Source organism: Giraffa tippelskirchi, chromosome 6, assembly GCF_054371585.1.
Source record: "Giraffa tippelskirchi isolate mGirTip1 chromosome 6, T2T-mGirTip1v1.2.pri, whole genome shotgun sequence".
Classification (NCBI taxonomy): domain Eukaryota; kingdom Metazoa; phylum Chordata; class Mammalia; order Artiodactyla; family Giraffidae; genus Giraffa; species Giraffa tippelskirchi.
The window spans coordinates 16,776,464-16,792,130 of NC_137280.1; the positions used below are offsets into that span (position 1 = coordinate 16,776,464).

The window sequence follows — 15,667 nt, forward strand, 5'->3', positions numbered from 1 at the left end:
AGGCTTCCCTTTCCTCCTAAGCATTCCACGGTCATGTTGCCTTTGTCCTTGTGGTGTGTCTCACCCAGCATCCCAGCAATGAGAGGAGTTGTCACACCCTTAGCCACCATACTCTGTCAGCCCAGTGCTGGAAAGAGGAGCTTGATGACTAAAAAGCAGGACTCAAGCTTAAATCCACTGCACCACTGACTTTCTATTCCATGCATTTTCATGTGCTTGACTGGCTGAAGATGCCAGACACCAGGGTCAAGGACAAATCCCACCAGTGTGACCTTATTCTCCAGGCTTCCTGTTGTTCTGGAGGTCAGTCATGAACTTGGCACCATGCAAAGTTGCTTATTTCCAAAGTGTTCAATTTTTTCCTTTTTAATCTTGGTTCCTAAATGTTTGACAATTGTGTATCAGGGTACTTTCAAGGCAGCTGAATTCTATGGCAACTTTCAGCATCCTGCTTCTGATGAATATTTTTGCCTGATAAAAGGACTTTGCAGCTACAGGCAGACTCCCACCATCCACCGACGGGCTCATTATCAATCCATAGTCGTGTGCTGACTGCGGAGTGGCCCCAGGTTTTTGCATATCTTGTGAGATCTCTATGGGAACACAGTCATTATGATACAGCAGTTCCTGTCTTGAGTACATTAGATACGTTTTTTTTTTTTTTTTATGGTTTCATTTCCTTTTGATACAAAAGAGATTGTTGATAACCCAAGATAAAGATATTCGCAAATTTCAGGTTCCTTGTGTCATACATGAGCGTGACTTCATCATCTAAATTGAATAAACCCAGATCTATGATGCAGCTGTGTCTTCTCTTGGCAGGTGAGTCAGACAGAATTCCATCAACTTTGACATGTTGGATGACCTGAGAATTCAGTGATTTCCTATGACGTAGAACAAACCCGATTAGTAGCTGTCAGCAGAAACTAGGCATAAATACTGCTGCTGGTTCTCAAATATATACCTTATCAGCTCATTCTTCACTTTCTGCTGTTACCACCAAAGTCCAAGCTATCTTGAAACAATCATTGACCTGGGCTATTAACCAGCCTCCTTGATTTCATCCTGACCCCCTCCATCCATTTTCCATACTGAAGCTGGAGTCATCCTCTATGTAAAATGTATCATGTCACTCACCTGCTTAAAACTCATCTGTGTTCCATCTCATCTCAGAATAAAACCCAAGTTTAACACCACAGTCTATGAGGCCCTCTGTGATCTGATCACCGCCTGACTCTCCCATCTCATATACCACTCTTTTCTGCTTTGTAGTAATCTGTCTGCACCAACTTTCCTCTGCCTTGCAACGATCTATTCACAATGGCCTTCCTGTTTCTTGCTCACAGGGCCACCACGTGCAGACGTGCAGGTTGTGTGCTGCATAACTCTGGGAGGGGTGTTCAGTAAGTTCAGGGTACGTGATGGACCCAGAAATGCCCGGCACGGCAGTCCAGTTTACACACTGCAAGGCTTTAGCACTTGCTAGTTCTTCTACCTGGTACAACCATCTGTAGGTTTGTCTCACAGCAGGCTCTGTTGCCATCCAGTCAACAAATATTCCACAAAGCGTTATTCTCTACCAGGCAGAACTAGTTACATAATTTACAGGGCCTGGTGCAAAATGAAAATCAGGGCCTCCTAGTCCCAAATTATTCACAATTTCAAGATGTTAACAGCAGGGCATTAAACCAAGCACAGGCCCTTCTGAATGTGGGCCCTGTGTGACCACACAGGTCTTGCTCCCTTGAAGTTGGCACTGGCCTCGGCCTCAGCTTAAATGTCACTTTCCCAGGGGGGTCCTTCCCAACCAACCATGCCAAAGGAGGCTTTTGAGTGCTATGTGAAGGCGTGCTAAGGACTTCCTTTCCTTTCCAGGTAAAATCACAGCATTTTGAATTACAGATGAAATAAGGATCCTGAGTTCCACTTGCACTGAACATCTGATCAGCTTAAAAGATTTTGTGTTTCTCTTTAATGAGGTCTTGGACAGGTTCTCATTTTTCTATAAATTGGCCCTGAGGGTGCTGATGGACCTCATAAGACAAGCCAAGGAGAACTTCGGTGTACAAAGATCAAAAAGGACTCATTACAACAGTAAAAATTTGAAAAGGATATTATGATTGGAATTGTTTCTAATGAAAAAACAACATGGCACATTTTATGGAACTAAGGATTTCATGTGTAATAATGAACTCAATTGTATTTTAAAGTTTAATAGAAATTGCACACTTACTAATTGGCTAGCATGTATTTTCCTGTGTTCGGAAATTAAATTTTTGCTTTGGATGAAACAAAAATTAAGTACAACTTCATCCTCGAAGAGTCAAAGTTTTGTAGTTTCTTATATAAAATATGGTTAGTCCAAAATGTATATTGCTTTCATTCATAAGGCATTTATAATTAATGGCTTATAAAGTTCTGTGTACTGTATTTGACTCAGGAAAAAAGGATGCATAGGACACTTTGTTTATAAGATCTTCTCATCTTGTTATGGTTTCTCTCCTGCTCCTGGGAATCTAATACTCTCAGCCTAATGACAGGAGAAGCAAAAAATTCAAGGCTCTGTGACAGTGAGATAAGGCGAGAACATGTAATTTTCAGAGAGACTGCCATTCCTGCCACCATCCTCTGGCTAGGCAATGCCATCTGAGGGCTTCAGATATGGTTTTCTGTATTGGATTACCCTTGGGTTACTGCCAGGAGTAAAGCAGTTGTAAAAAAAAAAATGCAACTTCCTAAAAGCTTTTGAAACCAAGGGAGAAAACAAGTTTCTGCCCCAGTTTTTACTAATTTTGTAAACAACCATTTTAAAAAAAAAAGAGAAAAAAACAAGCCTAAGAATTATCTGTATTTATACTTGTGGAAGGTAAAGAGTCGGACACGACTGAGTGACTAAGCACACGCAAGGCAAAGAATGAAAGTAAAAGCTAACCATGCTTAAGGTATCTCACTCAATTTATCTCATCCTAGACAAAATTATGAAGGAAGCAAACCCTGACTTCCTTTCTTCTTGCCCCACTTGCTCTCAGAAAAGTAGCTGATAAACTAATTTATGAAAAAAAAAGTGAAAGTGTTAGTCCCTCAGTCATGTCCAACTATTTGCGATCCCATAGAGTATAGCCTGCCGGACTCCCCTGTCCCTAGAATTCTCCAGGAAAGAATGCTAGAGTGGGTAGCCATTCCCTTCTCCAAGGGATCTTCCCAACCCAGTGATCAAACCTGGGTCTTCTGCGTTGCAGGCGGATTCTTTACCGTGGAGCCACCGGGAAGCCCAAAATAACGTACTAAGGTATAAACGGCTGATAAAGCAGGTAAAAGGAATCTTTGGTAAAGATCAGAAAGTTTTAGTGGCAGAATTTCAGCAGAGCCAAAAACTCATCCACAAACTTTCCCGTCTTGAGAGAAGAGAGAGTTATCTATATTTTTTACCTTCTCTCATTTTTCTTTCTCTCTCTCTCAACTTTTGTTTTGGAATAATTTAAGACTTACAGAGAAGTTGCAAAGATAAACAGGAGCGTTCCCATGTGTCTTTTACCCAGTTACTCCCAATGTTATTTTATATTACTGTGGTACATTTGTCAAAATCAAGAAACTAACATTGGACTATTCCTATTCACTGCACTCCAGACTTGATTGGGGTTTCACCAGTTTCTTCACTAATGTATTGTACTTTTCCTGTTTGCTCGAGTCCAGGACACCACACTGCATTTAGCCCACAGTGCATTTTTTTTTAAATACCCACTCTGATCTTTTATCCCCAGAATTCTACATGTAACTCTGGTCATGTCACTTCTCTCCTCAAACATGCCAATGGCTTCCATTCTCACTCAAAGTAGAATCCACAGCCATTACCACACAATCTGTGCCTTCCTTCAGTCCCCTTCCTAACCGCCCACCAGCTGTCTTCCATTTATCCCACTCCAGCCACAATGGCCTCCTCGCTCTTCCTTCTACCTATCAGGCATGTTTTTCCTCAGGGCTTTGTACTTGCTATGATTCTACTAAGAATGCTTTGTCCCTGGGTACCTCCCTGGCTTTTGCAGAAGGGAGGTAAGGTTGAATGAGCAGGAAGGGGTGACCATCTCCTTCAGGCTTGCCAGGCACTGTCCTGATTTTAAAACTGAAAAACCATGGGAGCCCTCTTACTTCCTAGAAGACCAGGACAGCTGGTCACCTAGCAGGGGTAGGTTTGTGGAGGGGATTGGCCAACATTTAATATAGAGGCCAGAAAAAGCCTCGTGGACAGGTGAGGGATTGAGTTTGTGGTTCCTTACTGTTGTATGGTTCCTGGGAGCCTGTCTACAGAACCGGTTAAGCACAGATAAAGGAAATCCCAATGGTTATCAAAAACCACATTAAAAAAATTTTAATGATACAGATGTTATTTACAAAACAGAAGTAGACTCACAGACATAGGAAACAAATTTGTGGTTAGGGAAAGGGAGAGGGGGAATAAATTAGGAGTTTGGGATTAATAGACAAACACCGCTACATATAAAATAGATAAACAACAAGAACCTACTGTATAGCATAGGGTGCTATCGTTAATAGCTTATAATAATCTATAGTAGAAAAGAGTCTGGAAAAGAATATGTATATCATATATACATATATATATATAACAATTCAGTGTATATATATATGTGTGTGTGTGTGTGTGTGTGTCTGTGTGTGTGTGATACACCAGAAATGAACACAACATTGTAAATTAACTATATTTCAATTTAAAACCAAAAAGAAAGAAAAATTTTTCCCCTCCATTTTTATTGCGATATAATTGACTTGTGGCCCTGTATAAGTTTAAGGTGTACAGCATAGTGCTTTGACTTATATACATCATGAAATGATGGTACAAACTTCCAGTTGTAAGATAAATAATTCCTAGGAGTGTAATGACAACATGATTAATATAATTAACATTACTGTATGTCATATATGAAAGAGAATAAATCCCAAGAGTTCTCATCACAAGGAAAATTATTCTTTGTTCTATTATTTTGTATCTATAGGAGATAACAGATGTTCACTAAATTTACTGTGGTAATCATTTAAAATTTTGTTTTTAATAACGTCACTCGTAGATTTACAAGATCTACAAAGAGTGGCCAAGGAGGCTTTGGAGCCCAGGAAATTTGGAGTCAGGGCTCTGTGTGACCTTGAACAAGTTACTTCATTTCTCAAAGCCTGAGTTTTCTCATTTGTGAAATGAGAGTTATAGAAACCTCAAGAGTTATTGTAAAGATTAAAAGAGTTAATATATATATAAGGTGCTTTGAACAATTCTGGCACATAAACACTCCATTATAATCCATTATTGTTGTTCTTTTCTCCCTGTGTTTCTGGCAGGACATCAATATTCAGTGTAAGTGCTGTTGTGTTCAGGACACAGGGATGTATAATCAAGGCCTGTAGAAAGGGAGCTAGGGGGAAAGAAGGCCATAAAAAAGAGGGGTCATGAAAGATAAGTTAATTTGGGTACTTATTTTAAAATAACTTTTATTTTGAGATACTTGCAAATTTACATGCAGTCATAAGAAGCAATTTAGAGACCTCTCATATACCCTTCCCTGGTGGCTCAGACAGTAAAGAATCTGCCTGCAATGCAGGAGACCCAGGTTCAATCCCTGTGTTGGGAAGATTTCCTGGAGAAGGAAATGGCAACCCACTCCAGTATTCTTGCCTGGAGAATTCCAAGGACAGAGGAGCCTGGGGTCACAGAATTGGACACAACTGAGCGACTAACACTTTCACTTTCCTATACCCTTCACCCGGCTTCCCTCAATAATAACATGTTACATTACTACAGCACTATAGCACGATAGGGATACAATGCACAGCAGGTACTTTTCATTTTGTTACTGAAACTAAGACTGTCATCTTCAAGGAATGGAATAAACAGTGCTAAGGGCTTGAGGGTGGAGGGCTGGGGGCTGAGGAGTGTAGGCCCACAGTCCTGATCACTTCAGTGATGGACCATTGGGTGGTCACTTTTTACTGCTCCAATCCACTGTAAACCACAACCTCTACTTCTGATAGAATCATTTTTTAGCAGTGTTCTCTTTTGCCTTTAGCATAGTCACACTCACCACTTACTGCATGTTTGTTATGGCCACAGGCTTTGTGCTAAATACTCTTCATGAATTAGCTCATCTTTATAACAGCCCTAGGCGATAATAATGTCCCCATTTCATAGATGATGAAACTGAGGCCTCATAGGGTTAAGCAGCTTGCCCAGGTCATATCAATCTAGAAAGGAGGAGAGCAGGAACAGGACCATGTGACTCCATAACTGCTCTTATCCCCCTACTCACCTATGTCCCCTTCATGTTCATAGCAGAAGACAGTGGAAAGGGACTGGATTCACAGGTATTTCCCTTCCTTCCTCAATGAACTCACAATTGAGTTGGGAGAGGGGCAGGGGCAACATGTAGAATATAAAAACACAAATGATAATACAAGGTGGTATATGTAACACAGGAATCCAGGGTGACCTAGGGACCCAGGGGCAGGGCAGTCAGGAGAGGCTTTCTGTGGGAGGCAGATGAGGGAGATGGGTTGGGCCTTGGATGTGAAAAGCCCTTGTCTGGCAGGGTTCACGCTGTTATGACACTCATGTCTGGTTTCACCCTTCCTTCCCACATCTCCCTCCTGACCTTAACCAAACAGATCTGTGGTAGACTTTCTTCAGAATGCATAATAATCCTAATAGCTGGTGTGTACAGAGTGCTCATATTGGGCTAGTCACTGTTTTAAGTGCTTTACATATGATAACTCATTCAATTTTCATAAGACCTAGGGCATGGGTAATATTATTAGGCCCATTGTATGGATGAGGCTATTGAGGCACAGAGGTCAAGGAGTTTACCCAGTTATAAGTGATAGCCAGGATCTGAACCCAGGCGGTTTGGGTCTAGACTCCCTGCTTTGGAACTCTGTCCTCCAGTGTAATGTTTGTGTTCCTGCATCCAAGTCTTCATAGAGGCCACGCCCTTTACTTTGCAAGTCTTTTTACACATCTCTATAAAATCTCACCCAGTCAAAACTCAAGATAAATAGCACAACAGCCATCACCCAAAGGGGAGCAAGCATTTGCTGAACAGCATACTTCTGTGATTCGCCCTAGGGCCAGTGATTCACATTGCATTTTCACAACAATCCTACTAGGTTTGTATTAATACAAAGGAGGAAATTGAGCTTCAGAGATATTAAGTAACGTGCTCAAAGGCTGAGATTCCCACCCGAAACCTATGTCTTCCTCTGTATGTAGCTCATACAGCTCAAACCCCTTCTTCTCTGAGGCCTTCCTCCCCTACCGCCCAGCAACCACACATCAGACCCTGCTCTGTGCCCCCGCGTGCATTCAGCACCTACTTAGAAATTCACACACACACGGCCCTAATGGTTTTCTCAGCAGTGCTCCTCTCCAGTCAAGAGTAGCTCAAGTGTCAGGAGACACAAGGCCCACCTTGTAGGGCTTATCAATCCTAAGATTCTGGAGCTGGAACATTCCCAGAGATAATCAGACCCACCACCCATCCCAGGGAGGGTCTCCTTCTACAGTGATCCCTGATCATTTAGTCATCCAGCAATAAATGCCTACTGTGTGCCAAGCATGTCCTGAGTGATGGGGATACAGCAACAAATAGGATAGGCAAATCCCTCGTGGCCAGGAAGTTCCATTCAGGTTGGGGGAGACTGCCAATAAACTGGGGAGAGATTTTAATCACAGTGATTAAAAAGAATATACAGGGTGTCAGGTGTTGATACATGGTAAGGAGAAAAAATTTAAAAATAAAAAATAAACTGCGGAAGGGGAAGGGGAAGAATGGTGTGTGTGTGAGAGAGAGAGAGAGAAACAGAATGAAAGGAAAAAAGAAAGAAAGAAAAAGAGCTTAGGTTGGCCAGTGGTAACCTCTCTGAGAAGTCTCCCCCAAAGTCTGTTATCCACTAACTGCTTGAATACGTCCAGCTACAGAGAGTTCATTCCCAGAAAGGCACTCATCCCATTCTAAACAAGCTCTGATTTCTCTGAAGCTTATCAGATCTCCTCCCAGTGACTTCTACCCTTCATCCTGAGTTCTGCTTTCAGTAGCTGCACCCAGGAAGCCTAACCCCCTCTCCTAGGACAGACACCCCCCACCTGTTGGAGAACATCTATTTCCTTCCAGGAGTTTCCCCGTAACTCCAACATCCTCATTTCTTTCAGCTGGTTCGCAAATAACATGGTTTCAGTACCACCCTGACAGCTGCCCTCCTCTGAATTCACAACCCTTTATCTCAAGCACATTTCCCTCTATGGTGAGTTGATCAGCACAGAACATTTTAGACTACCACTCCCTGGATATGGACCCAGTACTGCATGAAATCAAAATGAAATGTGTTTTTAAGCTTTACCCTAAGCAGAACTCAGTCTCCACTGGAGAAGCCAGACTAGAATCGTCAGATCCTGGAAGTTAGGGAGAATTCTAGGGGGCCAGTAGCGATGAGGTCTTTTAATTAATTTGTTTATGGCTGTGCTAGGTCTTCATTTCTGTGTGTGGACTTTCTCTAGTTGTGGTGCTCGGGCTTCTCATTGAAGTGACTGCTCTTATTGCAGAGGAGAGGCTCCAGAGCGTGTGGGCTTCAGTAGTTGCAGCATTCAGGCTCAGTAGTTGTGGCTTGTGGACTCAGTAGTTGTGGCGTTCAGGCTTAGTTGCCCATGGCAAGTGGGATCTTTCCGAAACAGGGATCAAACTCTTGTCTCCTGCTTTAGCAGACAGATTCTTAACCACTGGACCACCAGGGAAGTCCAGTGAAGCCTTTTTTTTTTTAATGGGTTTATATCCAGTGGAGGTTTATAGAAGGAAGCAAGATGGGGAGTCCAAGTTGAAGAGAGGCACCATGAGGCAGACCCAACCCTTGTCAGTGGACAGAGGTCCTGGCAGGGAGGAAGGCATTGTGCCTGGCGAAGGGTGCAGAAGACAAATAACTTATTGTAGTTTCAACTTGTCTACTTAACTTTTTAGAGTGAGGTCAAAGTTTTTTTTTAATCTATTTAAGAGCAAGGAGAAGGCGATGGCACCCCACTCCAGTACTCTTGCCTGGGAAATCCCATGGACGGAGGAGCCTGGTAGGCTATAGTCCATGGGGTCGCTAAGAGTCGGACACGACTGAGTGACTTCACTTTCACTTTTCCCTTTCATGCACTGGAGAAGGAAATGGCAATCCACTCCAGTATTCTTGCCTGGAGAATCCTAGGGACGGCGGAGCCTGGTGGGCTGCCGTCTATGGGGTCGCACAGAGTCGGACACGACTGAAGCGACTTAGCAGCAGCAGCTTAGCAGCAAGAGCAAGTTATAATCTTTTTAAACATCCTTTGCAAAACCTTCAATTAATTTGCAGGTTTTCTCCTTGTTGATTTCTAGAAGATCTTTGTATATCAAGGAAATTAATCTTTCCTGTTGTATGACACAACTACTTTTTTCAATTTGTCGTTTGTTTTTTCACTTTATGGTATTTTTTAATTCTAGATAGACAAGTTTTATGTTTTAAGTAGTCAAATGTATCAGTCTTTTCATTTGGGGCTCTTTTCTTCCCCTTCACCTCCTCCTTCTTCATATATATCATTTTTAAAAACCCTTCTCCATTCTGGTACTATAAAAATAATCTCCCGTGTTATCTTCAACTATTTTTATTGTTTCACTTTTTACATTGAAATCTCTGATCCATCTGAGATTCAGTGGTGCACCATTTATTGTTCATTTACTGTGTGTGCCAGGCATGGTGTTCAGCATTTTACATATGTTACCTTATTTAATAATAAGAAAATGTATAATAATAATATTAATATGTAACAATAATGGTAATAATAATGGTTTAACCTCTATTTTACTGATAAGGACACTGAAGCTTAGCAAGGCAAACTCAGCCAAGATCTTACATCTAGTGAGTGTCATAATAGAACTCAAGTTGACCTGAGTTCAGTTTTTATGCTCTTCATCATATTTATAAAAGTTTAGAAATCCCCATCTTCATGAGTGCTATGTTATGCAAGATTGATGATGAGTATGTGATGACAACGACCATTCTATGAGATGTAAAGAACCAGGAAGATGCATTGAGGTAGGGCTACTAGATGTCATTTAGCCAAAGTCACTCTTCGGTGGAGTAACTCACTCATGCTTCAACCTAAAAGTTGAGAATTCAAATACTTCTCTTAGAAAAATGATGGATGATTTGATTACATTACACCAGAGTAAACAGAACTGTGGCTATGAAATCTTTCAATGTTCAAGAGCCTCTTGAACCTCCTTTGTCAGGGAACAGCAAAGATTCCAACGTTTGGATTGGGTTCAGTCTGCAAGTAGAGCATAATTACTGAATTTGATTGATTCTTAGATATGTATCTTTTCACATTTAACATCTCTGAAATTAGGATGTCTTTTCTGATCAATGGTGTCTTGTAATTGCTGTTGGCCAGGTAACAGATAATACATGGCGAGTGACTGCTTGCATAGGAGCCAACCTTCTTTATATTTCTAATGGTACAAATGGACAATGGCCACTCATCAACTTTTCATTCAACAAACAATTTAAGGATCATTTCAGGAAGGAATACAGTCTTGGTTATTTTCTGGAATCTTCTGTTGACACCTTCTGAAAAGAATCAAGAAAGGAGCTGCATTAAAAATTGGGGGTTGGGGGCTAGAGTCATTGACTCAGGGGAAAAAAAATCCTTGAAAGAATTGTTTAAAGAAATCCTGCCTAACTGACACCACCTCTGGTAGCACAGAGGATGACTGTCTTTGGAAAAAGGACAAATATACCCAACTCTGAAGTAAAATGTGTTTTAGAACATTGGATTCCGTAAGAAAGGTCTGAGGAATACCTTAACCTATATATGTTTTCTTATGCTTTCCTTTTGTATTGTGCACAATTGATGTGAAAAAAAAAATCTATGTCTATTAAACTTCTTTTTTTTTTCTTGCAATTAAGAGTCATCAGCAATGGTGACATCAGCCTATATTCCTGGCTCTGTATTGAAGTAACCTGTTGAACAATTTTGGAAAAATCACAAAAATCTGCACAAATCAATGATCGCTTCTGGACTCTCATCTGTTTTTTTTTTTTTTTTTTTGGCTGCGTGGCTTGCAGGATCTTAGTTACCTTACCAGGGATTGAACCTGGGCCCTTGGCCATGAAAGCACAGATTTCTAACTTCTGGGCTGCCAGGGAATTCTCTGGACTCTCATCTGAAAGTGACCCCAAGTCCTAGGACCGTTAGCACAAGAAATTTTTCTTGTGGTAATTCTCAGAGTCTTGGTAGAAGACCAAGTACTTTCACTCTGTGGTTCTTTTCTTTGTGCCTCTAATAAAGACACCCACACTTCCTGCAGGGGCTTCCTTTCCATCATAGCTGGTTAATGCAACTCTAATTCAGTGAATCTCTCTCTTTGACTCTGAGGGTTTCATTCTAGTATCCTTAAAAACTCCCTCACTAACCTGTTCCTGCACAAGACTAACAGCTGAGGGTCAGGAAGTGCCACAAAGAGCTAGTAAAGTTTAAAAAGTTCCTTCCACCATTATGAAACAAAAATGTTAAGTAATATGAAAGCAATATGGCAGAAAGCGAAGAAGAACTAAAGAGCCTCTTGATGAAAGTGAAAGAGGAGAGTGAAAAAGTTGGCTTAAAACTCAACATTCAGAAAACTAAGATCATGGCATCTGGGCCCATCATTTCATGGCAAATGGATGGGGAAACAGTGGAAACAGTGATAGACTTTATTTTCTTGGGCTCCCAAATCACTGCAGATGGTGACTGCAGCCATGAAATTAAAAGATGCTTGCTCCTTGGAAGAAAAGTTATAACAAACCTAGGCAGCATATTAGAAAGCAGAGACATTCCTTTGCCAGCAGAAGGTCCATCTAGTCAAAGCTATGGTTTTTCCAGTAGTCATGTATGGATGTGAGAGATGGACTATAAAGAAATCTGAGTGCCGAAGAATTGATGCTTTTGAACTGTGGTGTTGGAGAAGACTCTTGAGAGTCCCTTGGATTGCAAGGAGATCAAAACAGTCCATCCTAAAGGAAATCAGTCCTGAATATTCATTGGGAGGACTGATGCTGAAGCTGAAACTCCAATACTTTGGCCACCTGATGAGAAGAACTGACTCATTTGAAAAGACCCTGATGCTGGGAAAGATTGAAGGCAGGAGGAGAAGGGGACAACAAAGATGAGATGGTTGGATGGCATCACCGACTCGATGGACAGGAGTTTGAGTCAACTCCGGGAGTTGGTGACGGACAGAGAGGCCTAGCATGCTGCAGTCCATGGGGTTGCAGAGAGTTGGACATGACTGAGCGACTGAACTGAACTGAACTGAACTGAATATGAAAGCATTATGTCCTCGTTTAATGGATGGCTCTCCCTCCTCTTTTCTCAGTGGTGCTAAGCCACTGGTGCATCTTGCAATCAACGGCATCTCAAATTAGATGAAATACGGTAACTTCAGCTTTGGAGGGGCATGGGTCAGGGAGCCAGTTAAAGAAGTACGTGAAGTCATTTTGTTGTCGTCACATATTTATCATTTTGAACTAGTCTATAGAAGGCTGACCAGGTCAATACAAGTTTCTACCTTTTGTCTTAAGCTGTGTGTTTCTAATTGTACCTTCTTTTGTAACCAGGGTATAGGATTTTACCATGGTCCTTTAAAAATTTTTATCTTTTCGACTCTGGCCTGTTGTTCTCATCTGCCAATCTCATTTACGGTTTTAGCTATCCCTTCCTTTAGCTTTATGCCATCTGTAAACAAGCCCAACATTTATATTTTTATCTAAGTCACTAGTAAAAATGTTGAGCAGTTCTGGGACAACTCTGACCCTTGGTAGTCATTAGTGAATCCTTCAGGTTGGCATGAACCGCAGATCAACTCTTCCTGGACACGGCATTCTACCTAGTTGTGACTCCCTCCAGCTGAAATAAAGCGCAGTTGGTAGGCACGCAAAGTTTGATCACAGAGTTGACCCCTCAACCTTAGCTCCACCATATTCTGGCTATATGACCCTGGGCAAGTTACCTGATGATTCTCTGCTTAGTTTCCTCATCTGTAAAATGGGACAGTTGTTTTTACTTTATAGAAATGGGTAGATGTTTAAATTAAATAGTAATCACAAAACACTTGGTAGAGTTCCTGACATAAAGTAGGCTCTCAAAAATCCAGAATAATCCAAGGTTGGAAAATGCTAAACAAAAGAGCTCTTTATAAGCTATGTTTGGAACAAAACAATCAACCAAGTAAGACTATGATCAATTTGGGGGAAGAGATGCATAATGCTAACATATATAAGAACATTAGAAGAAAATAACTGGGACTTTCCTGTTGGTCCAGTGGCTAAAAACGGTTAGTCCTACCAGTTTTCTCAGATTTCTCCATCTTGCTCAGTATATATCATGAGGCCCTTTGCAAATGCCTAAGAAAAACTCAACATAAACTAATTCCTTCATTCTGCTGTTGTAAGAGACTTATTTTAAAAATGAGATCAGTTTAGTATGCATAGTTTTTTTATTTATAATTTATAACGACATTTTTCAAGAAGAGGTTGATGCAGCTGAAAGTAAAAGACACATGTATTTATTTGTGATGACTCCAGTCTGACTGTTAATGATCAACACTACTTTTAAGTGTTCATGAGTACTATTAATGCTTTCCAAGGTTTTACTAGGAATCCATATACAATTGACGATTCTGTAACTTATTGAATCTTCCCTTTTGCCATGTGATGGCAACAAATATTCGTCTACCTCCAGGCTTCTAGGAATTACACCATTCCCATGAGATGGCAACCCACTCCAGTCTTCTTGCCTAGAGAATCCTGTGGACAGAGGAGCCTGGTGGGCTGCTGACCATAGGGTTGCACAGAGTCGGACACGACTGAGGCAACTTAGCAGCAGCAGTAGCATGATTTCTTAAAGATTGATGTTGAGGTTTACATAACTGCATCTGCTGGTTAGTTTTTATCCTGGATGTATTTCATGGGAGTTGCAGAATTAAACACATCTAAAGCAGCTGGTACTCTCACCACCTTCTCATTTATCCTGGATTTCATTTCCTTATGCGTGCTCAGTCATTTCAGTCATGTCCAACTCTTTGCGACCATATGGACTGTAGCCTACCAGGTTCCTCTGGTGGGATTCTCCAGGCAAGAATACTGGAGTGGGTTGCCATGTCCTCCTCCAGGGGATCATCCTGACCCAGGGATCGAACCTGAGTCTCCCACATCTCCTGTACTGCAGGTGGATTCTTTACCACTGAGCCACTGGGGAAGCTTGTAGCCCTTGTCATTCTGTCCCTAAGAGTAGTGGTTTTAAATCTATAGGGTATGTATGGATCACTTGGAGGAGGAAGAGCTGTTAAAAATGCACATTCCCCACAGGCTTCTAGAGATTTAGGCTTGGTGGGTCTGAAATGGGCCCTGGGAACATACATTTTTACAGACACTCAAGATGAGTTTGATGCATCATCTATGAGAAATACCTTATACAGAGGAAAAAGACAGGAAGTAATTTGGTGATTATGATTTTTTAAAGTATTTTTTTATTTGGCTGTGTTGGGTCTTAAATGGGATTTGGGATCTAGTTCCCTGACTTGGGGTCAAACCTAGGCCCTCTGTATTGGGAATACAGAGTCTTAGCCCCTGGACCATCAGGAAAGTCCCAGTTATTTTCTTCTAATGTTTTATATATGTTAGCATTATGCATCTCTTCCCCCAAATTGATCATAGTCTTACTTGGTTGATTGTTTTGTTCCAAACATAGCTTATAAAGAGCTCTTTTGTTTAGCATTTTCTAACCTTGGGTTATTCTGGATTTATGACCTTACTGATGCTACTCACAAAGCTGATGCCTTTTAAAAATATTTGCTCTTGGTTTTGGGCCACTCCTGTCATTGTCGGCCTGTGTGCTTTGAAAGGATAAGCCCATTGGGATGCTCTCTGTGCAGTCCCCCTTGGCTCCTTCAGATGCCCACAGAGCATAGTCTATACCCTGTGGCATCCAGCCAGGATTCACTGATAGAGATAAAGGCTGTGGATGACAAGAGAGGAGCTCTATGAGCTAGTTATTAAATACTATAGGAAATTTGCCTGCCTGGAAATTGCTCATATACTGGTGCTCTGCCATTTGTGGTTGAAGTGTGAAGGGGTAGAGTCGGACCAAAACTGAGGTCGCCCAGGTGTCTATCTGAAACTGCTGATTATTGGCCTTCTCCTAGACCCATTCCCTGAAGATACATTTCCCCTTCTTCCTCTCTGGCTCTCTGGACCTTGATACACTTTCCTTACTGCATATTCCACACTGGATTTTAGTTATTTGGTCATATGCCTACCATTTATTATATTAAATAAAGGAACTATGTTTTCTTTATTTAAAACAAAAACAATATAAGACAAACTCTTGTACTTTGCATACTACTTGACATTCAGTATTTGTTGAACTAAGCCACGGATAAGAAATATTCGACAGGCATGCTATATTCGCAGTCCTATGTTGGAGCAGACATTGCACATGGATCTCAGAGCTCTCTCCTCCTGAACTTAGAAGCAGTTTCAATATGCTTCAGAATGTGGCTTGCAATCAGATCTACCAGAATTGACTAGCAAAATGAAACCTACTTGCCAATTCTAACCAAAA

General features: G+C 41.3%; 1 long non-coding RNA gene across 1 annotated transcript in view; it reads right to left on the minus strand.

Moving 5' to 3' along the window:
* Window positions 1-355: 355 nt before the first annotated feature.
* LOC145511037 (uncharacterized) overlaps window positions 356-15,667 on the minus strand; it is an 87,030-nt gene continuing 71,718 nt past the window's right edge. The window contains exon 9 of the long non-coding RNA XR_014057457.1: window positions 356-884. This is a non-coding gene — a long non-coding RNA (uncharacterized LOC145511037). The remainder of the gene's footprint in view (window positions 885-15,667) is intronic.